The sequence below is a fragment of the Gavialis gangeticus genome, unplaced genomic scaffold (assembly GCF_001723915.1).
Source record: "Gavialis gangeticus isolate Ggan-Ray unplaced genomic scaffold, GavGan_comp1, whole genome shotgun sequence".
Classification (NCBI taxonomy): Eukaryota; Metazoa; Chordata; order Crocodylia; family Gavialidae; genus Gavialis; species Gavialis gangeticus.
The window spans coordinates 135,294,481-135,303,267 of record NW_017729024.1 but is presented as its reverse complement, the minus strand read 5'-3'; the positions used below and the strand labels follow the sequence as shown (position 1 = coordinate 135,303,267).

Sequence of the window (8,787 nt, the reverse complement as noted above, 5' to 3'; positions counted from 1 at the left end):
ATAAGGATGCTGCAGGTTTTTCTTCCCAAGGTGGAGAACCTTGCATTTTTCGGTGTTAAACACCATCAGGTTCTCATCTGCCCATTTGCTGGGCCTGTCCAGGTCAGCCTCATCATCTCTTGGGGCGCTCTGGTGAAGATGATATCAATACATCTACTGCTGACATCTCATCTGCTAAACCATGTAGGAATGTGTCTAAATAAAAATATCCAATAAGATATTAATCTATTTGTAGATTAAGAACTAATAAACAAACTTGTATGGAATGTCTTCTAAATGAATAAAATATAACAGTAACTTCTGTTTGCTCTGTATGTATTACTTGAATTTTACAGATTGCAGACATGCTAATGAATATTTACATTTTTGTGGTATAACTTGGAAACTTAATTTGTGAAACATCTTTGGTTTTAACTGACACTCTTGTTTGTATTTTTTGTCTAACAATGGACCAGATGATACAGAACATTATTACAACTGAAGAAGTTTTGCAGGTTTTATATTTTTTTGGAGGACTGCGTATTTGTCAGTCCTTTGACCTGTTGCCTGCGTCACTGCCTGTCATAAAGTAAGGTCTAGCTACATTGTCCTAGACATGTTCCTTTTTTGCTCCATGAGGATTGCTACTTAGTGCTAGTTCATGATGTTTTTCCTTCCCCTTCCTGGCTTAGCTGCCTGTCATGTGGTAGGTAGAATCAAGGCTGTAGCATCTCTCTATCTACTTGCACAGAAGGTGGTGGCTGTTGCTGCATAGTACTGGTGTATTTCTGAACCTCCAGACCGAAACTTTGAATGGACCAAGCTTAGGAACATTAGAGATTAGGAAAGTCTTACTCCACTTGTATACTGGGTCACTTAACCTGCGGTTTAAGCCTACTGTGGATGTTTTTTCTTTTACTATTTTCTTTATATAGTCAGTCAGCAGTTTGGCATGTTGTTTGTTTGAATTTCACTTTGGCAGAGTGGGAAGCAAATAAAAATGCAGTTGATGGAGGCTTGAGGGGCAGGTGCAATACTTGCAATTCTCTGTACCTCATTTGCTAAAAAAAATTACAGATTTAAAATGCATAGTATCATTCTGTATAATCATTCCATATAACAACCTTATTATGATGGATGAGATGAGTTTGTGTTTTTTGGTGCTTCTGTTGGCTTGTAATTTCAAAAAGAAAAAAACACACCAGTTATGTTACGGGGGGTTTCTTCATGCTGATAATCTGCAAACTTCAAACTCAAATTTCAGTTAAATACTTTTAAATAAACTACAAAAGTCTGAAGAAAATTGTAGGAAACAAACACTCCTTGGAAGGAAGCCCAAGATACTCTTACATGTGCTCTGGGGTGGGGGGCAGTGCTTTAATTAGAGTGCTCTTGGAACCACTCTAATTAAAGCATCACTGCATCTCATGTATCAGTGTCCCCGCACTTAAAAATGGTGGTGGGGATACTTGAACTAAAGCTCATTTGACAAACTTTAGTTCGTGTCCCTGCCACCATTTTTAAGCATAGTGATGCTGATACATGAGACAGGAAGCTGCTGAAGTGTGATAATTGCCACACTCCAGCAGAATTGATTAATAGAGTCTGCTTTGACACGCTAGAATTCCAATATGTTGGAGCAGCCTCCCTGCTCACATATAAGCACCCTTAAATATTAAATGGTCTTTGCTTACAATTTTCCCAGGTTTGTGAAGAATAATTTGTTTAAAATAACACTATATATATTTTTATTTTTCTATAATGTTGGCCACCTAGCACTACTGATGCTGAGCCAGAGATTCAAGTCAAACACCAGGAACACCCATACATCCCATCCTAATCTCTGAGATCAGCCAAAAGCAACCTCCCAAAAGTTTTTAAGTCATTTTGTTTTCTTGTTCACTCTCCTGTTTTATAAATTATTCTGTCCTCTTATTGTAAGCTGCCCTTAATCTTTGTTAGAAAGGGCATCACACAGATTGAAATAATAAATAAATCATTATTTTACTAGAACATTATCAATCCTGTGCAGCTAAATTGGCTGTTCTGCATATGTGGTTTTATTTCATGTGGAAGCTAATGTTTTGACCCTTCCTAGAAAAGATGAAAAAGAACTGTAGGAGAACAATATTTCTCTAAAAATATCAGCTCAGTGTGCAGCAGGAACCAAAAAAACCCTAATAAAATGCTTGGCATTGTTAAGAGAAGTGAAAACAGAATGGAAATCATCTTGCCATCACCACTATGCAATTCCATGGTGTGCCCACATGCAAGTCTAGTCTCTGCATCTCAGGAAAGGATGTAGTAGAATTAGAAAAGATGAGAAGTGCAACGAAAATGACTGGGGACGTACTGAAATTGTCATACCAGGAGAGACTAAAAAGACTAGTACTGTTCAGTTTGAAAAGGAGAAGGGTTAAGGGGGATATGGTGGAATTCTGTGAAATAACGAAGTGTGTGAACAGAGTGAATAAGGAACTGTTATTCACCAGGTGCCAGAGTACTAGAATTAAGAGGTACCCACTGAAATCGGTAGGACACCATTTAAAACTAATGAGAGAGGACTTTTTTTTTAATGCAGCACATCGTGAACTTGTGGAACTAATTACCACAGGAAGTTGTAGATACAGATCATGTAGGTTCAAAACAGGAAGTTATAGAAACAGGTAATACAGTTTCAATATAGGTTCAAAACAGGACCATACAGATTAATGAACAATCTATTAATCGTTGTTAAATAGAACAGAAGTGTATCATCTGGCACTTCTAAACCAGGGGTGTTCAATCTCTGTTCATTATTTAATATGCTTAAAACTGTGGGCCAAATGCTGCCCACTGAGCCATGGCATCTGGCCTGCAGGACTCTCCATGGTTAAAAAATGTATCAGTAGGGGAGCAGTGGCAATATTGCTGCTCTCCCCTGCTTCCAAATTCCACCCCTACCCCCATGGGGCCAGGTTCGGGCTGGGCCATTTCCCCTTCCCCTGTGCTGCCAGATGGGGCCTCACCGTACCTTCCCTGGTGCTGGTTTGGGACCACTGGTGAGATCCAGCCTGCAGATAGACCAAGCACTGACCATCCGGCCCGTTTGGCCAAAAAGATTGGGCACAGTTTCTCTAAGCTAATGATGGTGGATTCCAAGGAGAGTAATGAACAAGGGGATAGATCACCCTTTGATCGGGGGCATCAAACGTGCACCAGGCCAAATCTGGACTGAAGGGACTTCTCAGTTGGATCTGCAGGAACATAAGCAACTACAGTGAGGCCACATTTGGGCAATAGAGTGGCAATGAGAACGTAACTTAGGACAATAGGGCTATAGGCAAATAGGAATGGAAGGAACCTCATAAGGCCACCTTGTCCAGCCCCCCTGCTCAAAGCAGGGCCATCCCTGACTAAATCGTCCCAGCCGCATGTCTGCCTAACCTGTTCTTGAATATTTCCAGGGATTGAAATTCTACAGCCTTCACATCTTTCATTGGAATACATTAATGCTATTTTAAAAATGTCTACTTTATTAGGAGGGGGGTTGCCAAGTAATTACCTGCTTCTCATCTCAACTTTAAGAGCATCTTTTAACAGTGATATTATAATATTATATTGTAAATTTTGGGCAGAGATCAAATGCCAATTTTCTAGTTAAAGCATTATATAATTATCATTATGAAAACTAGTAGAAATAATTGTTTCAGAAATTTTTCTTAAGGTACTTTTGGGGGGCTTTGTTTATGAAATTTTTACCATAAGTAAGCTGAGGATGTTTGACTAATTAACAGGTATGGTAGTTACCATTGCAAAAATTCCTCAGTGGCTATGGTTCTGTTTGTCATCAAGAAAATGCATTCTTGTTAAAGCTAGGCATTGACTATGTGTTTCTCCATTTTCATTAGAAGCATTTTTGTTGTTGTTTTTCTATATGGCCTGATACCATAAATAAGGTTAATCTGTTAGGACTTGACTTAATTCTCAATAGTTTTCCGGTTTTAAGCATATTGAATATTCTTAATCTTTCTAATTATGCTAAGTTGGTAGAATGAAGTTATAAGTTACTTTGCAAAACAAAATACTTGAACAAGAGTTTGTAGTCTATAAATTGTCTGGGATGTTGGACCTCTTAGTTGTGGATTAATTTCTCTCGCCTTCTAATTTCTGACTTTTAAAAATTTTTTTTAGTGCCAGGTTTTCCTCTCCTATCCCCCCCAGTTTATTGCAATTTAGTAAGTGGCTACTGAACATACAGAAACATTCTTTCAGGAAATATTATTCAGTTTGTACATTTTTATCTCAGGTGTGAGGAAACTAATAATCTTACTGGTGTCTTTATAGAAAGGCCTTAGGTTCTTAGTCTATAATATCATTTAAATATTCCAGCTTCTGTGTAACTAATACTACTTCCTGTGCTTTGGAAAATTTTTATTTTTCTAAAGAGAAATTTCTCAGCTCTTCAGAATGGAGAGTGAAAAAGGGGTAGCAGTAAAATATACAATGACTTGCTACTTGCTGATAGCTGTTGGATATTTTTTAAATCCTAAGTGAACAGGTATAATTTCCATTGTAACTTTGTAGAAGGTGAGGATATCCAATGTTCTTTGAGCTTACTGAGACGCTACTGGTTCTTCTAACCCATGGGGATTAGTGGCTCTGCTTTATAGAAGAGATTCATTTAAAATGTAATAGATGTTTTCAGAAATAGGTCTGCTTTCAGAAGCACACCAGAATTAAGTGAACAGTATCTAGGTGTATAATAATGTGGGCTTATCTCCATTTAAGGAAGGAAGGGGCTTAGTTTGTGCAAGTCTGAAGTCAGGCAGAAGCAAAGCCAGGAAGTTACTTCAGAGATTAATTAGTTCAGAGAAGCATGAGCTTTTGTAGGCAACAACCTACTTCATCAGATGCTATAAGTCAGGGGTGTCAATCATCTGGCCTACAGGTCTGATCTAACCTGTGGGGATATGGCTAGGAGTGGGTGTGGCCTGCCAAAGTCTGTGGCCCTGGTGGTCATGTCCATTGGTTGCTGGTGAGCGAGCAGGGGCTGTGCAACAGCTCCCACTTGTCCTCTGCCATTGCTAGGAGTTGCATGGCCTCTGGCCACTTGCCCTACTCACTACTGCAATGGTGGCTGCTAACACCACTCTGTGCCAGATGCAGTTTATGAGAAGTCCTGCAGTTAGGATCTGGCTCAGAGGAAAAAGTGAATTTTATACCCCTGCTATAGTTCATGCCTCTTTGAACCAGAGAGTGCATAAGGTACCGTTGTGCCTTACCTTCAACTTAAGGAAGGGAAAAGAACACAAGAGACTGAAGTTTCGCTCTTTATGCCATCTCTAAAAATTTATTGTTGATGCATGGCTTTGCTTTAGACAGAGCTTTTGGATGTAGACTCCTTCCTTTCCAGCATTAGTTTCTTGTAGTTACTATATACCTTCTCTATTGTATTGACTCAGTGGAATTAAGTGAAAGGAAAGGTAGAAAAATGAAATTCTCAGTGTGTTTCTTTATCGTGTTATTTAAATTGGTACTAATTTTTTCTGTACAGCAGTTCTACATTACATATAACAGAAAAAATTGCGGACATTTCCCATCCACTCCTAAAGGAGTGGTGCTTTTAATTTGCCTTTTGCAAACTTATTTGCCGGTGTTCTGTCACATTCCTCATACTACTCAAATATATTTGCACCCATCCCACCTTCCTTCTGTGTACAGAATTGTGACTGCTGGTTGTCAGGTTTCACTTTGTGTTGCTGCTGATGTAACTGTTAAATACTTTGCTGTAGGACCAAAAGAAAAACATACATCCACCCAAAATAGTACACGAGTGACTACATCCTGCTAGTCACTAGTCGGATAGACAGGAAATTCAAGTGACGCTCAACACTGTTTAATTATACACAAAATACTGACCAAGTAAACAAATACAAATTATTTTCTGGTAATCTTAGGTGTTACTTGTAATGCTAGTAAATTTAAACTTTTCAAATATCAGTTCAGTTTTGAAGTTGATGATGTTCCTTTAAAAAGCTGTCAAGACATGGTGGACAAATTGGAGAGAGTCCAGTGGAGGGCAGAGAAAATGGTTAGGGGCAGGGGTGACTTATGAGGAGAAGCTGAGGGAACAGGGCTTATTTAGTCTGGAGGAGAAAAACTGTGAAGGAGATTTAATAGCAGCCTTCAACTACCTGAAAGGTTATTCCAAAGAGGATCGACCTAGACTGTTTTCAGTGGTAGCAGATAACAGAACAAGGAGCAATGGTCTCAAGTTGCAGCAAAGGAAGTTTAGGTTAGATATTAAGGAAAAAAAGTTCTTCCTAGGAGGGTAGTAGAACACTGAAACAGGTTACCCGGAGATGTTGTGCAATCTCCATCTTTGGAAGTTAAGACCCAGCTAGACAGAGCCCTAGTTCTCTATTGGGGCTGGTCCTACTTTGAGCAGGGGGCTAGATTAGATGACCTCCTGAGGTCCCTTCCAACCCTAATTTTCTATGATTGTAGTTGTTTTTAATTGCATATTTAAAGATCCAAACTTATTATGGAAGCCTGCCAGATCTTGTAAACTGAATGGAGCTGAGCTGGATGGGAGTGTTCCAGGGACCATTGGGTGCTACAGGAAGGGGTTATGATTCACTGATGACACTTATCCTTTTTAGCTAGTAATAAGTCCAAGTCCAAGAATGGTATTGGGGGGCACTGTTTATGTGGAAATACCCATTGAGATGGAACTTAAAGCAAAAGATCTGATAATTTGGGTTCAGTAAAGATTCCTTGCCACTTGTAAAAATACATAGTTTAGGTTATTAAATTTGATATCTAATAGAAAGTTCACTTTCTTCTTAAGTCTCAAGCAGTTTGACTAGACCTTGTATATTTGTGCTAAATTGTTTTGCTATGTTGCTTTGTGCTGTTTGCCATTTTCATGCTTTATACCAGGGTTAGGCTGAATTTCTGGGGGGTGTGAATTGATTTGTATATAAGATACGATTGAGTATTTCAAGAGTGATAGAACACCTTAAGATGAAAGGTACAAAAGCTATTTTGTTAGTAAGTTTTGAGGGTTTAGAGGTAACACCCTTTTAATTTTGAACAGGCAAAATTAAGATTGAGAAAAAAATACAAGACTGAGTATAGCTTGCCTTTACCTCTCCTTTGCAAACTTCAACAGTGGGGGCATTCTGACAAGCTGGTCTTTCCTTTGCTGTGGAACCGTTGCAACCAGACCTGAATTGGGGCAGGAGTAGCAATAGCACTGAATTGGTGACAATATACTGCAGTTTCCAGATGACACAACTCAGTCTCTTTGGGTCCACGTGCACAAAGGAGGATTAATAATGATTCACAATATGATACAATGAAGTAGGAGATGGCTAGGTTTTCTCCATAGCTTCCCCATTTCTTCACTTAAAATCTCTTCATCCTGGAGATACTGTCTGGATAAATAGGCCTTTTCCTACATGCCTTATTTTCCCAACAATGATCTTGTATCTTCTCTTAGAAAAAAAGTTTCCCAAGAGAGCTCTTTTTTAACATTGTCTCAATAACCCTCTTTTTTGCCTGCAATGGCAAATCTCATTTCATTCCTACTGTTAGAGAGAGTCTTTCAAATAGCTGTAGAATCCAACCTGGACTAGCCTAGTGTTTGAGGTTTCTTTCTGTATTCACATCTCCACTTTTCAGAAAACACTATGGTGGAAAGCGTGGGATTACTCTTGGGGTGGGAAGAATGGGTTACTTAAGAACCATTCTTGGAAGAGACTTGTGGATGACTAGGACTCCTTGTTTATATACAAGTTGAAATTCTGTAGAATGTAAGAATTCTTGTAAATTCTCATAGTTATGAAGTGGAAAAGGAAGTGCAGCCTTCTTGGTTCAAAACCTGTTTAAGCTATATAAAGACATAAGTTCAGGGACCAGTAACCTTTTAGCAGTGGTGGCTCAAATTAGCTCAACTCAGTCTGAAGGTTGGCTGCCACTTGTAAAATTGGTTGCTGTCACAATCGCTTGCAAACCAGCTGCTGCTGAAATACGACCTCTGTCCTAGGCCCGATGAAATCTCAAGATCACTTAATTGTCTTTCTTCACCGTAAAACATTTCAAGATTATGGATGTTAACTAAAGCTGCTTGGAACTTTGAATTTGTTTTGAGGTTTTGACATGCATTTATTCCGAAATACAATGAAAACAAATTCTTTTTTATATTTCCCATAAAATGAAGATTCTAAAAATTGTTTGAAATTTCATTAAAGAAAATTTTTTTTAGCAGAGACTGAACAACTAAGTTTTAAGTAATTTAAGTAAGAATTGCAGCCCTTAATTGCTTGTTATCTCTGCATGCCCACATGCTTGTGTATCACTTACAGATTACAGTGCGTAGACTTTGTGCCAGGAAGGCAAATGTGCATTATTATTACATTTTAAAAACCCACTTGACTACTGTATAAAACCAAATTCAACATTTAATATTTATTTTAATTAATGTCCTATCATTCATCTCCAGGATGACTCTCAGCAGTCTCCTAGAGATTTGTATCTAATTCTTGGAGACTCCAGGGCAATCTTGGAGGCTTGGCAACCCTAAGTGAGGTGGGGGAAGGAGCAGTGGCTCATCTGAGGGGTGCGGGGGTTGTGTGACTCCCACCTCTGTGCACATCTCTGGGGGAGGCACTGCCCCCCCAGATCTGTGTGGGGGGAGGGCGGGGTGCTGCTGAGGGCTGGGCCCAGTGGTGGTGCCAGGCTTTTCTCAGCAGGGGGTTGGGCCAGGGCTGTGCTTTGGGTGGATGGCAGCAGCTCTGGGAGTGGGGCACTATAGACGTTCGC

At 39.3% G+C, this 8,787-nt stretch overlaps 1 protein-coding gene across 8 annotated transcripts in view; it reads left to right on the top strand.

Annotated features, from left to right (window-relative positions):
- The window catches only part of ERBIN (erbb2 interacting protein), a 239,031-nt gene that overhangs the window by 82,577 nt on the left and 147,667 nt on the right, over positions 1-8,787 (top strand). The gene's annotated exons all lie outside the window — the stretch shown is intronic.